Here is a 19,439-nt window from a genome sequence, read left to right as displayed (position 1 = left end):
GTAGTTGTAAAAGCTATTCTCAAATAACTGAAGCTTGTTGATCTCTTTCCAGACATGAAACCATGAATTTTGCATTTTCTTCTTTTGATTGTGAGGATAAATTTAATATTTTATATCAATAATTTAGGACTATCTGCAAACTAGGTGCCTAATTCAAACTCTGCTTAATTTTTCTAAGAAGGGTCTACCTTTTTGTTTTAATAGGAACAAGATCATTGTGTTCAAAGCTGTAATAATGAAAGGCATAATAGCTTGGTTTATTCAGCTTTATAATCCTCTAAGGCAGTGCTTACTGAAGGCTGAATAAACATTGGGTTTATGGTATTGGTAAACTCTTAGGAGATATGAAATTGGGGATAAAGTCTTCTCAAAACTAATAAGATATTAATATGCAATAAAATTAGGCAAATATTTTTAATCCTTCAAAATCAAATTAGATTGCTGACTTATACCATTAACCTGTTAAATACAGCAAAATAGAGAAATTACCAAATGGGCACTCCTGTTTCCAAAATAGAGAAATTACTAAATGGGCACTCCAAATGAGCTTTTTCTAGAGAGTCATTAATAATTTCAAGATAGTCTTGATAGTCACACAGCCTTCAGACAGGACTGTACTATATTGTTATGGTGTATCTCTGCCAGATGCCAACTTTTATAGCACCTTGAAAATTGCTTATCCATAGTGATTATGCAAAGGATACTGCCATATAAATTATTGGGTTCAACCATCTAAACTAAAGCATAGCTTTAAGTAATTGTTTTATACAGAGCTGTGTGACACCAGCTGAGCCTAACCGCTTTCAGTCACCACTTTTAACATTAGCAGTTAAGCCATCTTAAAGAAGCTTAGACATTCAGAAAATAAACTCTATCTGAACCCTCTGTTGCTCCCAGGAAAATGCCATTTGAATTTTAATGCTCTCATTCACAGACTGTCTAGATCCACCCAGTTTTATTTCACAGTTCTGTGGTCTGTGTCAGACCTTTCCAGCAACCACTATTTACTGCAAAAATAGAGCTTCAAAGCATGATTCATGTACCTTAATCAAATTATTGATAAGTGAAAAGAAATAATCAGTTTTCCACAATTTCAAAAACTATAAAAACTTTCTTCCATGCCTTTTGTTATTGAGACACATATTTCTTTTGTTATTCAGAGGTGTGGCCAATACATTGGCACAGGGCATTTTTATCAAAGCAGCTTCAGCCTCCTTGCATTTTTCCATGCTTGAATACATCAAGCAATCCTGTGTTTATCCTTGCTTCTGAAAAAGACTGAATTGGAGCTCGGCTTAAAACCACTCTTGGCCCAGAATTTAGCATCTTGGATGTAAATACTGAAATTTTCCTTGCAGCTCTTTCAATACAAAATCATCAACATGTAATCTTTCTTTTTTGGACTTATTAAGTTAGCTTGAACCTTGGAAAATAATTCCATTATCCTCAGTACCACATCTGTGCACCAGCTTTGCCACCCAGAAGTATAAATCTGACACATTTGTTTTACATTATTCATAGATAATGAGTTTACATCAGCTTGATGCCTTTGTCATGTTTTTCATAGTTCAAGCTGCCATGAACAAAGGTAACTCCAAAACATTTGAAAAGTGCTTCTGCATAGACACTTAGCCTTGACATGTTGAAAGTCAGCAGATTTTATTTTAAAATTAAAATCTAGATATTAAAATTAAAATCTCGATATTTTAAAATTGTTGAACTATGGCAGAAATATGTTTACTGCTCAAGTTTGCCTTATAATGAATGTGTTAAGCATCTGCAAGGTATAAAATTAAGAATATTTCTGAGAATTTAACCTGAATATATCTGATTCTAGAGTTTCCAATCAACACCAGTTCAGCAATGAAAAGATTAAAGAAGAAATTAGACCCTGTAAGCTGCCATAGAATGAAGGAACTATGATTTCTCAGGGCCCCAGCTTGCAATAGGGGTTAGGACTATCTGGGGAGAAAAGTCCCCTTCACATATTCAGATTTCTGAGAGCGCTGGGAAAGCTTGGTAAGCTTGGTACCTGGATGTCTAATTCTTTTAGAGCACCTTGAATGATTCAGCCTCCATCTTTAATGGTTTTCTCTCATTTCTTGTAATGAAATTCACCTTCAAAAGACTAAAAACTCTCCTAAAGACCTACCTTGGCTTTGAACACACTGTCCTCTTTCAAATGTGTCTGGAATTGTGTCAGTTTGCTTTGCCCCTGTAGGCTGAGCAGTGGATCAGCCATAGATGGCCGTTCCCCTGCGCTAGAACAGCACCATCTCTTCTTCCACAGCCAATGCAAATTATGCATTCTGTTCTTGAGGGATTTTGACAACACCAAAATACTGTGATGAATCATGAATCCCAATCTGCAATGCCAAATGTCACAGCACTTCACAAATCCAGGCATTACCAGAGATATTAAGATACCTGTTATGGCCCAAATGTGACCCAGAGATCCTTATTATACCAATTACTAATAAAGTGTAAAACTTTGCTTTTGTTTTTGCACTGTTTTCATTTTGTGCACCTTATTTTTGAATGCTAAATAATTGTCTTTGAGCACATTTATTGTGCTTCTGGTCTTGTTTCTATTCCTTGACACTAGTGGTTAACCCAGAGAGAGGTGAAAATTTTTTTGAGCAAGTAGACTTAATAAAATGAAGCACCAAATAATACTGTTTCTCCATGCTTTCCCTTTTGTGCCCGTTCAGGAACAAGTATTCTAATAAGATTCAACCTACAGGTTGCTGAACTCAACAGGCACTTTTCCATTAACTTTAGAAGGTTACAGGTGAAGTTTAGAAAGACTAAGAGGGGTCAGATTGTACTGATTAGTTTTCTTTTAGTCTGTACTAATTAGTGCCAGAAAAAATGTCAAAAATGTTACAGGGGTAACCTGATACTTACTTTGATTGTTATGGAAAGCCAATCATAGAGCAATAATTCTAGATTCTTTACATGAAATATATAAATACTAAATGCCCATGAAAGCATCTTTTTTTTCTATCTCTGATGTTTTTCTTCCTATGGCTGGTGAATGCCATGGATCAAAAACCACACAAACCTTTAAGGCTTTGGTATATATACAAAGGAGATTTTTGAAAAATATTCAGTTAATGATACTGGAATAGGTGTGAAAGAAATCCTTTTAAAACTTAATTTTGCATGACTTTCTAGAAACAGACGAAATCAATCAATGATTTTTTAAGCTGATATAATGTTTTTGTTATTTGAAAAAAAGATAAAAGACAAAAAGCTTTTTCACATATGTGATTAGAGTGGCATGTGACTAAAAGCTAAAAGCATGATTTTCATCATAGGATCCCTCTTTTTAAAATAAAGGTAACAGGTAAATCAAGGAGAGTTTGTAAATGTGAAACCAAAGATTTTCAAATTCTTTCTTTTTCTATTAAAAGTTACACTCATCTATACTTAACCCTCTTTGGTCTCCCAGAATGTTTTTAGAATGAAAATTGAGTGTCCAGGGATATAAATAGTGTGTTTTTCTCTGTGAGAAATAATCTGCAGATCCATTGTGCCAGTGCTACTAAGATGCTATTTGAAGTATCCCTTAGCGCAAACAGGTGAGGTGGCACCTATCAGAAGAGTTCAGCAGATTTTTGTGAGAATGGATTATTTATCTGTGTCCATACATACAGCAAGAGTAAGGAAAGAGAATTTGATCTGGATTTCAGTGTTTATTGTGAATCTTCTGTTGACAATATAATGTGCTCTGGAAGAAGTCCATGATAGCTGTTACAGCACATTAACAGATCAGCTTTCAGTGCAAAGGATGTCCAGGCATACTGCAAACTGTAAGTGTACATACACTTCGAAAATATTCTGAAAGTGTATGGCACTTCACAGGAACTGTACAAAATGGATTACCTACTTGAAAATGTGAAGGGAAACAAGGTAGAATGGATACCCAAAGTGGAGCTGTCCAGTGGAGTTAATGCAGTTTCAATCTTCTATTTAAATGCCAAAACTTAAAAGCATTTCAGTGTCGGGTATTGTCCTCATTTGTTGGGTCAGTTGGAGCAGCAGCAGCAGCAGTGGGGGCAGCACTGGTGACTGAGGCAAGCCCTAGGGTGAGGCTTAGACTGAGCTGCACAGGGCACTCCTGAGCTCAGGACACCTGAGCAGCAGCTCTGAGACCCATCTCTGGAGGCCCTGGGCAGCCAAGCAGGCATGAAGGGGCATTTCCAGGAGCAGATGGGAAATTCAAATGGATCTAGGGAGCATGAATGATCCAGGGTGGGACAAGCAGGAGTGTGGCATGGCAGTGAAGGCGTGGCAAGGTGTTTGCATGGCAGCTCAGGCAGGTGAGGCAAGCAGGAAGGGCACCTCTACAACCACCCAGAAGGAGCCAACAGGCAGATAAACAGAGTTGGTATGTGGTGAAGAAGGGCACAAAAAGACCCCTTCAGCCTTATTAGTGTTCCAGTGAAAACTTCTTCAGTTGCACTGACACATTGTAGGGCTCCTTCCCCTCAGCTCTGGAGTCACAGAGGCAGCTGTGCCAGAGGCTGCCAGCCAGCCAGCCAGACCTGCTGACAGCAGCTGGACCTGCCCAGGACACAGGCTCCAGGGGTGGCTGAAGCCTCTCCTTGAGGCTGGGGCTGACAGAGTTCTATTGCTGGTGTGCTGTAGTGGAGAACTGTGCCGCCTGGGGAAGGAGCTACAGGAGAAACTGAATAAGCCACATTGTATTTGAGTGAAGGAGCAAGAGATTGACTGGCTATTTTCAGAGAAGCTACAGGCTCAAGACACTTAGGAGTCTCAAACCTTCACTGTAGTGGAGAAGCAGGTGGACTCAGAGTCCTGTGGGGTAATTAGTCAAGGGTCTGCTGAAGATGAAGGCTGGAAGCAGGTCACTTCACATACCAGGAGGAAGGATTCTCTTAATTCTTAAAATTTAACAGATAGTACTGGCAATTTCTACAACATGTATGAGGCCCTGGAACTAGAAGGACAGACATGATGAGGTGGGCAAAGGTCCACACTGGCATAAGTGAAACCTGGTGGGAGGAGTCCTCGGACTGGAGGGCCCTGTAGGGTGGTTACAGGCTCTTCAGGAGGAACAGGCAGGGCAGGAGAGGCTGGGGGTGGCACTGTGTGTAATAGAAGGGTTAGAACATATGGAACCCACAGCTGGCAATGGCACAGTTGAGAGCCTCTGGATAGGAATCAAGGGATGTCACTGTGGGAGTCAATCACAGACCTCCCAGCCTGGACAATGACACCACTGAATTATTCTTTGTGGAACTAAAGGAGGCTTCCAAGTCAAGTGCCCTTGTCCTTCTGGGCAAATTCAACTTCACAGAAATAACTGGAAACATCACAGAGGTGTTGCAACCTGGGCCAGAAGACTCTCAAAAAACCTGTTCCAACTTTATGGAACAGGTCCTAAGGGAGACAACTGAAAAAAAAACCCCTCTTGATCTACTGCTTGTCCCAAGAGAGGACCTCGTGACTGGAGATTGGTGGCCACAGCAGCCGCAATGACCACAGAGTGATTGAGTTTAAAATTTGTCGACAGGAGGAAAAGTGATAGGAAAACCTCAGCTCTGGTCATGAGGAGAGCTGACTTTAGGCTGCTCGGGGAATTAGTAAATAAGGACCATGGGGAAAATGTTTTTTGCTGGGGTACATCACTGCTGAGGTCCACCCCAAATATTACGTCCTCAGGACACAGGAACAGGCAAGTCCCAAATGTTGCAAGTCAAGGAGGCAAGGCAAAAGGCTTGGCTGAACAGGGAAATTTCTCTTGGAAATCAAGAAATAAAAGAAAGGTGGAAGTATGGTCAGGTGACATGAGAAGAATAGAGAAATGTTGCTTATCACTGTAGGGAGAAAATTCAGGTGCCTAAAGCTCAACAGGAGTTAAAGCTGGAAAGAACCATGGAGGGAAATAAAAAGAGGGGTTTTTTTCCCCAGAATATTAATGGCAACAGGCTGGAGAGCAGCACCATGGAAAGGGACCTGGAAAGTTGAACATCAGCCAGCAGTGCCCTGGCAGCCCGGAGGACCAGCCATGTCCTGGGGTGCATCAGCACAGAATCACCAGCCAGACAAGGGAGGGGATTGTCCTGCTCTGCTCCACACTGGTGTGGCCTCACCTTGAATCCTGTGTGCAGTTTGGGGTTTCACAGTATAAAAAAGACACAAAGTTGTTAGAGATTGTCCAGAGGAGGGCCATGGAGATGGTGAAGAGTCTGGAGGGGAGGCTGTATGAGGTGTGGCTGAGGTCACTCAGTCTGCTCAGCCTGGGAGGGGAGGCCTCATTGTGGTCTACAACTTCCTTGTGGGGGGAATCAGGGCAGGTAATGATCTCTTCACTCTCATGATCAGTGACAGGACTTGAAGAAATGGCATGAAGCTGAGTAGGGCAGGTTTAGGTTGGATATCAGGAAAAGGTTTCTCACCTAGCAGAGTTGTAGAAGCTTTTGGACAACACACTCAGGCACATAGTGTGAGTTGGGGATGGTCCTGTGCAGGGCCAGGAGTTGAACTCCATGATATTGATGGGTGGGTCCCTTCCAACTCAGTATATTCTTTGATTTCTACGATCTTTTGTGAAAAGCAAGTAGTGTCAGAGTAGAATTTTAAGAAACAGGGTGTAACAATTTTAACTCCCAGTCTCAAACCTTTTTCAGAAATGATAAGATATGTAAGAAGGAAAATAATCTGTATGAGATTTGGGTTTTTCTTTTCTTGTAAGTCGATAAAAAAATTCTATATGTTTCATGAATGTTCCAATAAAAAACAAACCAAACCAGAATTTAGTAGAAACTTCCAATGTACTTGGATGAGAATTCCAGCACAACAGATGACAGTTTTCATACTCACTACATAGTATTCTCCCCTAATAGGTATGATGCCTGGGCAGAAAAAACTGAGTGCAAACTACATTTACTCTTACACATTTCTTGCCTGCTCTACTGCACACGGCCTGTTTTATTCCAAGCTGTGCGTGGGGAAATTTCATCCTGCAGTTTTCAAAAGACAGGAGACATGAACCTGCTGGTGAGTCCTACTGACAGAAATTAGGGGCTTGAAAGTAATGGGAAAGGATGTTAGAAGCTAATGAATTCCCTCAGGCATTTCCCACTCTCCCTCTGAGGGTGTCTGTACCTGGCATTGTTATCCACATACTGACTCATAATCACTGTATTTCCATGGGCTCCCATTGGTGCTGTCAATTAATATAGCTAAGAGGACTACACCATATGGTGGCATTGCTGTGTTGGGTACAGTTAAATACAGAAGTGATGTGAGTTGCATGTATGAAGCTGTATTTTTAGTATTCAGAATGACAGTACAGGCCAGATTTTTCTGAAACTCTTGCTCTCATCAACGTATCAAAACAGGGGCCAGATTTTCAAGTTTTCGACTTGCAGCTCCTAGTACTGGGACACTAATTGTTAGATTTTTCAGATGAGTTTTCAACCAAAAGTACTATGATCTTTTGATTATGTTAATCTGTTATGACCATGAGTGCTGAGATGCTGCAGTTTCTCTGTGGAGTGAAAATTTTTATTCCATGTAAATGTAACTCTAGCCGTTCATAGAGTCAGCTGGGCTTCTTGTGCCTCTGCTCACTTACAGATGTGTAACTCCATGGGCATAACTCCTGCACACACAGATCTAAGAGGACAATCATTTGCATATTCAGAAAAGCTTCTAGAGGGAGCAGAAAGACCAGTATGATCCTTTTTGTGAATGTCATTACAAATTCCTGGCTTCTGGCTCTGGTTACTCCTTTAACTGAGTTGTAATTTTTTCAGGAAACATTGTTAGAAGTGGAATTTTGCTTTTCTATACATGTGATAACAGGAAATGATGAAGAAGATAAGAAGTGGAAACTCAGGGGCGATCTTATTGCTGTCTCTAAAACTTCCTTCAAGAAGATTGTAGCCAGGGGGCACGTGGCCTGTTTTCCCAGGCAACCACTGGCAGGACAAGAGGACACAGAGTTAAGCTGTACCAGGGGAGGGTTAGGTGATTAGATATTGGAATGGGCAGCCCAGGCCAGTGGTGGAGTCATCATCCCTGAAGGTTTTGAAGGAAAGACTGTACCTGGCACTCAGTGCCATGGTCTGGTTGACGAGGTCGGGCTCAGTCACAGGTTGGACTCGATGATCTCAGAGGTCTTTTCCAACCTAATGGATTCTGTGGTTACTACATGTTATTCTTTATAAACAAGAGAAAAAAGATAAACATGAAATAAAATATTTGCCTAGCTGGTACTGTGAAAGCATGCGATTGTTCTTACAAATGTACATGTAAATTTTAGTCCTCATTCAATTATCAAAATAAGAATGTGACCAGTGCAGGTATTGCAATATTTAGGATAAATTTATGATCCTTAGTTAGAAAGTTAATTTCAGAATCTGTCACTATTTTTCAGATCTATTTGATTTATTTTCTCATAAAATCAATAACAGGTTATACTGCCCACAGTATGTGATCATAGTATGACTTATGCTCGTGTCCCACAATCTTACTGGCTTGTGATGAAAACTTTCTAACAAACAGAAATATTTTCATGTGATTTTCTGTGATATTTTACACTATTTCTCCAGTCATTTTTTCTCATGCTGACTGCTGTGACTGCTGTGACTGCTGTGACTTCTGCTTCTCTTGTGCCCTCACCATTTTTAAATGAATAGTGATATTCTGGAATATCACAGAATAGTACAGAATGGTTTGGGTTGAAAGGGACCTATAAATACCTACAGTTCCAAACCCCCAGCTGTGAGCAGGAACATCTTCCACCAGATTGAGTTATTCAAAGCTCCACCCAATCTGATTTTAAACGCTATTCTCCTCCTTGCTCCTGCCACTGATGCTTGCATTATGCCAGAATTCTTATCTTGATTGAGTTCTTCCATCTTCAAGTGCCATTTGTTTTGTCTCCTCTTCTGTCAAACACTGGGCTGGGCAATAATACCCATTTTACATCCGCATCTTGGGTTTCCCTAAAGACAAATGTGATTTCTTTATATAGATATACTTCATTTTGCATTCACTTTTGTGGTATTTCAATTAGGAGATATCCAGGAATGTAGCCCAGAATGGCAGCCATCTTGTGTGATAGTAATTGAAAAAGACAATAAATTCTTTTTTATCTATAAATGTCTCTCATTTTAATTACAAGTTATCTGAGTCATGCTTAAATATGCTTATATCCCCCCTTTTCCCCCCTAATTTATATATTCTCTCAAGACAGTACTTCTGAAAAATAGAAGTCACATTTATATATTCTCTCAAGACAGTACTTCTGAAAAATAGAAATCACATTTTCAAAATGTGATTGAGGAAAGTGTAACACTGAGGTAATGTTATACAAAATAAAAGAGTTTATCAGCTATTCACAACAATCAGCACTGAAAGAAAAGTGTATATATCAAAAGCATGAGGTTGAATTCTTGAGCATATGTAAATATCAGTGACTTCAACAGCACTTTTAAGACTCAGCATCTGTTAGTCCTGTCTGTAGATTGTGCCTACCAAGTGGCAATATTTGCAATCAGTATTTAAAGGATATTTATATCAAAAATCAAGTGTAACTCCAACTTCTCCCTTACAGGATGTGAAGACAAAAACTGTAATTCTCCTCACGCTTTAGGTGTTTCACAGTGGTGACAGCCCTTTAAGGTCCAAGCATCAGAAAATAAAAAAACACCTTGCATATTTTCATTTTTATCATTTGAATGAAAAGTTATGCAGAATTAAGCAATTTAATTTCTTCCAATGATTTCTGAAAGCATTTTTCACAAACACTAGATACTGATTTGTCTTCCAGAACCCACTAATAGGAGCAAACACTATTCATTTTAATTTGTCCTGGGAACTTCAGGTTTCACAGAAATGGTGCTCAGTCACCATGGAATAATAAGGTACACTTCCGGACAACATTCTTCCCTTTAATCTGCAGATTGTGTGATTAAAGGCAAAAAAGGTAGTAAATAATTCCCTAGGGAGATTTTATGCATGTATAAACATGTCTGAAGGAGTGGAATGGGGTTGCTCTAAGAAATAAGGCTTTCTTTGTTTAAATCCTGTTCTGGGGTTTGGTGCCAGTAGAAGAATAAGTAAAAGTCATGATTGTTTTCCATTAAGTCATGAGTTACTTCATTGGCATCCCTGTGAAATCAGTGAGGTGAAGAGAAAGTTGCAACATTTCATTTGTTAATATATTTGTGAGAGGAGGTAATTGTTCCTGTGCTGCTGAAGGTCATACCAGTCTGCCCTATTTCAAAACTTATTTCCTGCTTTTTTGCCTACAGATGATTCAAAATCACTAATAAGATGTAAAAATGTGCACAGAAGCAGTATAAAACATGGGAACTGAGCATATGTGTGCATATAAGGAAACAAAAAATACAGCTGAGAGCTTAAAGGTTTGCATATGTGATTATGCACAGGCTGTGAGGGGTCTGTGCAGGTTTGCATTAAAGCATGAAGTATTAGCATGTTATCCTCTGAAAAGGATAGACAACTAGAAATTCAGGCTGTGCAGTCCCTGCTGCTTCTGCTGTTCTGTGGGTCTATGGATAGGTTATTAACAGAGATAATCATATTTAAAAACTCAAAGCTCCTCACTGGCTGGCTGGAAGCAATTCCTCCTGGGATATTTTTTACTCCTTTGGGGTGCATGTAGAAGCCACCTTTGCTACCACAACCCTAGGGCTTTAACATCTTCATAGCTCCACTTCCTGGAGCAATGAGAAGCTTAATTTTCCTTGAAAATGAAGTATCCAATGCTGCAAGGATTGTGGAAAAGTGTAAAGACCTAATTTGACTGGATTAAACACCCCCAATATAAAAACATAAGAACAATTGTATTTGCTTCCACTAAAAATCTCACAAGTTTTTTAACTGTCTCATTAGTTTTGAAATTATTTTTAAGCCTATCTCAAAATATACTTGGACTTGCTAGTGGAGAGTTTACTTGGATTTTTGATTTTTCTATTATTAATCTGGCAACTGAATGAGGAAATGCCAAAACCTGCCTACACTGGACAAACACAAAGACACAGGCTGTCATAATGTGTAGAGAAATGGAAGTGTGCGTTGGATGGAAACCTGTTAGCAGGAAGGGAGGACAGTTATTAAGTAGAGGTACTCTTGGCACCATTTTACTTAGCCTATTGAAAATACTGTGTTAAACAGCACAATATTTACAGCGTGATCAAATTAGAGCAAAACATGGCTAAATCTTCCAAAATCGGTAGGAACATTTCCTTCCTTCCTTCCTTCCTTCCTTCCTTCCTTCCTTCCTTCCTTCCTTCCTTCCTTCCTTCCTTCCTTCCTTCCTTCCTTCCTTCCCCTTCCTCCCCCACTTCCTTCCGCCACTTCCTTCCGCCACTTCCTTCCGCCACTTCCTTCCGCCACTTCCTTCCGCCACTTCCTTCCGCCACTTCCTTCCGCCACTTCCTTCCGCCACTTCCTTCTTCCGCCACTCCTTCCGCACTTCCTTCGCCACTTCCTTCCTTCGCACTTCCTCCATCTTCCTCTCCGCCACTTCCTTCCGCCACTTCCTTCCGCCACCTCTCCTGTCCGCCACTCTTCCTTTCCGCCACTATCTCCTTCCGCCACTTCTTCCTTCCTTCCGCCATTCCTTCCTCTTCGCCCCTTCCTTCCGCCACTTCCTTCGCCATCTCCTTCCCACCTCCACCTCCACTTCCTTCCTTCCACCACTTCCTTCCTCTAAATTCCATCTCTTATTTGATATATTATTTATTATGTGGAAATAGATCTCTATTCTTGGTTCAGGTTCTGTTAGTGAAGTTTGAATCAGTTATTGAAAATAGGGGAAAGAAAGAATTTAAAGATCAAGAATATTTTTTGAAAGAAACCTCATATCAAACTGTGGTACGTTTACAAAAAAGAAATGCCATACTGACAGAACACTAGCCAATTAAGGACAATAATCTATCTCTAACAGAAGTAATAGGAGGTGCTATTTTTGAGACTAATTGTGAGTAGCAATAGTCCCTTCCTTTTGGTGATACAAAGCATCCAAAATCTCTGTGTGAGATTTAGATAGCATGTCCCAGACTATTTTCTTTGGTATCTGTTTCTCCCACACTGGATTTCCACAACTTTTCCTGTGATTCTTTATGATTCTGCTGATATTATTTTTCTTCCTAACTTCTTGTTCCAAACGTTGAAGAAGCCCTGTGTCCACTATGTAAAAAAATCCTATTAATTGTCTGGTTTAAACTTACCTTCTGTTGACTTCACTTACTGCTCAATCAGCTGGTAGAGTGGGATTAGTGAATAACAGTTCACCTATACCTTATTCATCATCTTATAGATATTGCAAAACTTTGTCAAACTCTGCTGCCTTCTCTTGAAACTGAAGAGTCACAGACTCCTCAGTGTCTCCTAACGCAATGGCTTTACATCCTTACTCCTTTTAGTTCTTGTCTGTACTTTCTCAAACTCCAGTGACTTTTATGAGATGCAGAAAACTCACATGCACACAATAGTCAAGATATGGGCATATCCATGTTTCAAAAATAAAAGAACACTTTTGTGTTGCAATACTGGTTTGTTTTTTCTCAGTACTGTTCCTGATGATGCCACTTCTTTTCATACAGATAATTTCACTCAGCTGGTGACAATAAATTAAATCACTCCTCTGAGTTGTACCTCTCATTTCTGAGCACAGCATCATGTAAACATGATTTGGATTATTTTCTTCTACCTTGAGTTATCTACTCTCAAGCTAATCTGTTGATTTTTTTTCCTATTTACTTGCTGTGGTTCTATTGAAGATCCTGACCAGCAGCATGGTATTTGATTTCCCAAAATAACTTACAATCATTTGTGAAATTGGAAATTTCACAATTCACTCCCTTTTCCAGATGGCTCAAGATTCCATTATCTTTCTGATGAAGATCTTGAACCAAACTTGTCTGAATACAGATTCACTTTTGACCCCTGTACCAACTCTTGACCTCTTCAAAAGTGAGTATTAAACCCTTCCAGTTTCCTATCTAACCATCTTTCAATCCACAAAAGGACTTTTTATTCAACTTTAAAGAAGTTTTATTCCCTCAGGAGTCTTTGGCTAAAAAAACTGTCAAAAAGTTTTAGAAAGTAAGTACATTCAGACCGCTTTAGCCCCTTTTTTTCCACAGATTTACTGACACACCAGAATGATGAAACAGTGAAGCAGGAATAACCCTTACTTGAACCGTCCCAAAAAATCACCTTCTTAGTATGCTCGGGGACTTTTTACTCATCACAGACTCAGTGGCATTGTTATGGGGGGAGAGCAGATTCACCAGATTGTAGGCCCCAGGACCTGCCTATCCACACCTCTCTTTCAAGATGGCATTGCTTAAACACCACTTCTCTAGTACAACAGACTACAATTTTTTTATGATACTCGTCAAATTCTCTTATTCCTCTTAATCTTTTTTATGTATCATGTATTATGGACTTTTCTTTCTTCTCCTTTGTGCACAACTGCCATATTTTAACTGCCATTTTTTTCCCTAAGATAATAACTTCTTCCATTTCCCATAATTCTCTATGATAGATTTTCCCCTGAGCCTGGAAGAGATTGCATTTGATGACTTCATTTTCTCCTGGAACTGCAGTGCACAGTTTAACTGGTCTTGCAATACATACTCCAGGCTCCCGCTTGTAGAACTATTCCTTACAGGACATTTTTGTTGGCTGGTTGAATTGTTCATTTTGGTTTATTTTTTAATGTCTTTTTTTATTTAGTGCTCTTTCTTGAAATTGGGTATCTGCAGGATTTTCTCTCATGATAGAAAATTAGCTTCAACTATATCAGTTACAGAGTGGCTCACCCACAAGTAACTCTTGAGTGTGATCGTGTGCCCTTACTGCAATGTCTGGGTTCCTTTTTTTTCCTCTGGTTCTGAAACAGGCTAATGTAGGAAGGAACTTTATATTGCATTATAAAACATTTTTCATCATATCCTTATGAGGCACTGAACTATATCTAGACAGTTAAAATCAATTATTATTTAGTACTATATTGCTATCGATCTTAACTGCAGTTTCCTCAGTTTTACTGAAGAAAATGCTATATTTTTGCTATCAAAGTGCTGGATTTCACCAACAGATTCCTCAGTTCTCTTCCCACCATATTACACTTGAACTTCCCACAATATTATATTTGAATTTAGCATTATACCGCCTGTATTGTGCCTCTCTCACACCCTCTTATCCCCTCTTTACGTTTTATGAAATTGATGTCCTAGCATCATAATAATCTTGTTTACCTCCCTTCAACAGGCTCTGTGATGTGTTTTCTGCCAGGTTTGCTACTGGTGCCAACCATTCTATTTTTTTCTATCATTTTTAGATTTCTACTATTGCTGCAGAAACATTTGTAATTTTTTGTCTTTCTCAGTGCTGCAAATGCTACTGAACTGGCACTCTAAGCAGACTGATTACCATTGTCCTTTCATCACAGCTCTCTGTTTACCTCCCTCCTGACCTTTCTGGAAGTGCTTTGGACATTAGCCACACTCTCTTTGCATAGGACTGAACTAAATGTTCCTCAATGCCTGTCAGTTTTCTCTTGCTTCTAGTGCAGAAAACCCTCCATGATTATTTTATCTCCAGTGCCACTAGCTCAGGTTAAAGTAAAGCCTATTTTTCTAGTATACAATATTACCCAAATATTTATCAGTTGTTAATACAAGCAAATCCCTCTGTTCTATGCCTTTGAATCAACCCTGCCCTGAGGCTCTAGACCTTCCCACCCGGTGTGCCTTACACTGGAATTGGCTGTATTTCAGAGCAAGGAGGTCACAGAGGCCAGTGTCCTTGCATTTACCATAAGAGCTGGTTTTCCTGTATTTCCACAGGTTGGTGGTAGCAACATGGACCAAGATCAGCAGCTCTTTCTCTGCTCCTTGAACCAAACTAATCAAAGTAAATGAAGACCCTCTGAGATCTGCTGCCTTTGCACCCCACTGCAAAATTCTGTGTGATTCTCTCTGGTGCCACAACCTCAGCTATCCATATGCCTATGAAACAAGAATACCACTCCCACCACCTGCTTCTCCCAGCCTTGAAGACCCCTCAGCAGAGACACCGTGGCACCAGCTGGGTGCTAGATCTTATTCAAGAGCCCTCTTACTCTGAGACTTGCATACTCCTCAGTCACAAAGCTTTGGGGGAAGCAGGGGTGTGTCCCTGGACTTCACTTGTGAACCTCTCTGACTCTCCTAGCTGCTCCCATTCTTCTTCTCTCAGCTAGGGAGAGCAATCCTGTCCTCCTGGTCTAGGGCAGAGCATCCTATCCATTTGTAAACGTGTCTCCTTGGGAAGGCACTCCTACCTGCTGTACCCTGAGCAATGAGTAAGGAACTTCAGAGCCTATTGCTGCACTTCCACTTGCACCTTGAGCTTGAAACATGGCTTTGAAAGCATACAGCTATTTATCTTCCCTTCAGTAAATAAAGAAGATTCTATTATCCTCTTAATCTATTTTACCCTTTTAAAGCTAGTTAGCAATAAAGTCAAATCTGGCCTGAGACCTGCCATGCTGACTTGCCTTCATGGAGCCATCCTGACAAGCCGTCAGAATTCCTGAAGGCACTGCTATTGTTATCTTCATTTCACTGTCATTTATGGAGGCAGGATTGATGCAAAAGGCTTTCTCATCTTGATGTGAAAAGGTTTTTTTTCCATACATACATATGGGCGTCTACAATTGCACAACATGTAAAGAATTACTGAATTAGACCTAGGGCATTCACATCCTGTTTTTTCTATTTTTGCTCTAATCTTATTTCCTGCATTAATTTATTTTCAAAGAAGAGAGAATCTGATTTTGTTTTAATATATGTTAAGAGTACGGATCAGAAAAATATTATTTGTTTTCACTCAATTTAATTAATGTAGCATTTCATATGAATTTGCATTGATCTACCTTGACTGTAACAGATTATTTTTTAAAGCTCTATGAATGGTTTATTTTTATTTTCTTATGGCTGTATCCTCAACTGCAACAAACTGATATCTTGTCCTTACATGATTGCTGCTTGGTGAGAATTTGGCTCTGTAATTTCAGATGAAAGGTCACTTCACCAATGATAGCAAGCCACTTTAAGACATATATATAAACCAGCTGCTGGTGAAGTATTTTACCAGCCAAGAGAACACAGCTTGAGGCCTTCACTTTCAGTTACACGCAATGGCTCAGATATCTAAAGCTAGCTGCCAAGATAAAACCAGGAATCTAATCTTATTTCATAGTAATGGTGAAAAATAGCCAGGAAATGTTGTGTTTAGATGCTTATCCGAAAAAGGAAAGGCAAAGGAAACTGGCAGTGACTCCAGACCTGCTGGAGCAATATAAGAAGTGAAGAGAACTAACAGCAACATGCTAGAGATGATATCTGTAGAGAGTACTTCTGTGTTGAATTCAGAGAGTGAAAAAGAAAAGACAGGCAACTAAAGAAAAGTTTCAGATCATCAGGTCATGGCTATAACAATTTTCTTTGTTAAAGGACCATGACAGTCTACATCAAACATGACTAAAGAAAAAAAAAGGGTAAAAAAGGGAGAAGATGCAGGAGAGAACACACACAAGGAAATTATAGAATTTTGTAATTATATTGCACATTTATAAATTTTCAAGGGCCACCCCCTGGGTGATGGCTGTTCTGCATAAGTGCAACCTGAGGCACAACCTATCAAGTTCCTAACTCAGGTCAACAGCTTGAGCAAAATAATGGGTATATCTACTGTTCTTCAGCAAGCTGTGGCTTTGGATCTGCAAATTCTCTTTAAAAACTCTTCAGAAACAAGAGCCACAATTACAAATCAGTTACTGATGCACTTTTTTAGTAGCTTTATTATCGTTCTCTGATGCTTCACATTTCTGACTTAAAAGCTCAACACACTCAGGAACAAATTGGGAATATATTTCAAGACAACACTGTCTGACTTTGAGAAGATGCAATTTCAGGCATGTAAGTATGGAAACAAAGCAGCACTGTTTTTCATGACTAGCTGTTAGTAACTTAAAGCAGCTCCATAGGGATGAAAGATTGTAATGAAGACAGAGTCACTGGGGATGGCCAGCCCTCTGGAGATGGCACTATCCTCACCCTGCATTAGCCCATGTCAGCACATTGCAGACCAGCAAAGCTTTGAGAGCTGGGGACAATAAATTTAGGAACCATGCACAGAAATTGAGGGAAGAAAACCGACATGAGGGAGAAAAGAGAAAATGAGAAGAACATGGCTAAATATCTCCAGAGAACAAATTCATCCTCTGAGGCAGACCAGAATGGCCCTTGGCATTTGTAGAACTCTGCCTGCATTCTGCTGACATTCCTTTTTCATTATGTGCAGTTTCCTTCAAGAAAAACTTGATAAAGGGTTTAAAAACTTCCATGTTCCTGAGATGTAGCATTACTTGGTCTCAGATACAATTATTGCACAGAGATCAATGAGGGAGAGAACAGTCATTAAAAGAGGATACTTAAGTGTGCCTTTCTCATTAGGAACAGAAAATAAATATTTCTATATTCACTAAATCCACAGTGTGGATTTGTTTCTGTTGCAATGTAAAAATGCAGTTGTGACAACCTACCATGATTTCATGAGAATACATTCTCAAATATATATATTTTAACTCCATGCTTTTGCATTTTAAAGAACTATAAAGACATCTTAGGTTAACATTAAAAATGCTGCAAAGATTTCCAGAATGAGGTTAAGAAGCTGGGCAAAGTACTCAGTAAATATAATCAAAACAGAGTGGAAATCAAAATAAACTCATATCTGAGCATTCCAGGTAAATGTAAAGAAAACCAATTTAACATTCCTTCCACTATAAAGTAGACATTAATATAACATTCCTGAAAATTATAGAAAAAATCCTTGAAGTCCTCAGGTAAAGATTCAGTTAAGGACTAATGTAGGGTTGTCAGGGGAGGAGCTCTCCTGCTCAGTTACAAACTCTCTCCCATTGACACTTCTTGTACTACCAAAGAACAGGGGAGGAAACCTTGTCCTTCTATCTCACCCTTTCTCCCTGACAACATCAAGTACAGAGGGGGACAGCATGAGCCTCACCACATGGTAGGCATTGACCATCTGAAAAACATTCACTCAGTACCACAGCAAGACTGGAAGAAGCAGGAGCAAAGTGCAAATCCTGCACCCCAAGCTCGCAAACGTGGGAACTGACCTTTACACAGAGCAAGAGCAGTGTCACAGTTTTGCCTGGGAGGAATGCATAAATGTCCAGTCTTAAAAGGGCTGTAGAATAAGCACAATTGTACTGCTTTGGGAGAAAAGAGTTGGGAAAAAAATTTTAAAAAGGGGGAAAAAAAGAAAAAAAAAGCTGTCTTACAATTGATTTGGAAACCACAACCCCTTTATTTTTTCTTTGAATAATAAATCTCATGTACACACGACTGAGACAAGAGTGCATTTTGATCAAATTCAGAACACTTGATCCAGTGGGGTAGAGCAAGGAGCTGGGAGAGAGAAATCCCTTTTGCTCAGTCAAAAGTTAAGTTCTCTCTATATCTCCAATATACTTGGGATTAGTTTCCCTAACACATTACTCTTCTTAAAAAAGAAATCACAAGCCAGAAAGGAATAGTATTCTCTGTAGAAAAGAGGCTTTTCCCTTCATTTCTCTTCAAAAAAGGTGAGTAAATGGATTTACATTTTAAAGTAATATTGGGGGAACAAAATAAGTATTTTCTAGGATAAAGATCATATCACTGAAAGTTCACCATGCAGAAGCAGAAAAATGGCAGGGAATGAGGGGTGGAGCTGAGGGATGGAAATGAGTTTTTTATCTGAACTTTCAACCAAAATGGGCAGAATCTGGCATCCATCCACACACTGAATGCTTCCCCAAAGGAATAGTCCTATACTGAAAAAGAGGAAACCAGGCAGTCTCAGCTACTGAAATAAAAATTGCACAATGAAATTTGCTTAATTCTTAAGAAAACTTCTTGTTTTGAGGAGAGGGAATGGAGTGTTTCTAGAATTCCTAGAATTATCTTTTTTTTAATAACAAATGAGAAAAACTTAAAAGAGGCATTTTTGCTTTTAGAAAACTTTGCACATAATGCAAGTATTTATGTGACTCATATATTATAGGAGAAAAGTAAGGTGTTTTTTTCCTAGTTTAAGTTTTAGTGAAAAAATCTTACCTGAATCACCCAGTATTTTTTTTTTTTAATTCCATACAGCTTTCTGGTGATCTCTGATAGGGAAACTACAAGAACAGTGAGCCTGAAATGATGCATAATGAGATAAAGTCATTTATTATATTTTACATTACTCTGACATTACTTTGCTTTGTTAATAGAATGGGATTCTTTGGCCTGTTATGCTAAAACAAATAAAAAGATAATCAGGTAAAGTTGTGAATACAAATAGCAAATTTTTGGTTAAGAATA

Source organism: Zonotrichia leucophrys, chromosome 4 (genome assembly GCF_028769735.1).
Source record: "Zonotrichia leucophrys gambelii isolate GWCS_2022_RI chromosome 4, RI_Zleu_2.0, whole genome shotgun sequence".
Lineage (NCBI taxonomy): Eukaryota > Metazoa > Chordata > Aves > Passeriformes > Passerellidae > Zonotrichia > Zonotrichia leucophrys.
The sequence above is the reverse complement of the archived record's forward strand: the minus strand, read 5'-3'. Positions refer to the sequence as shown.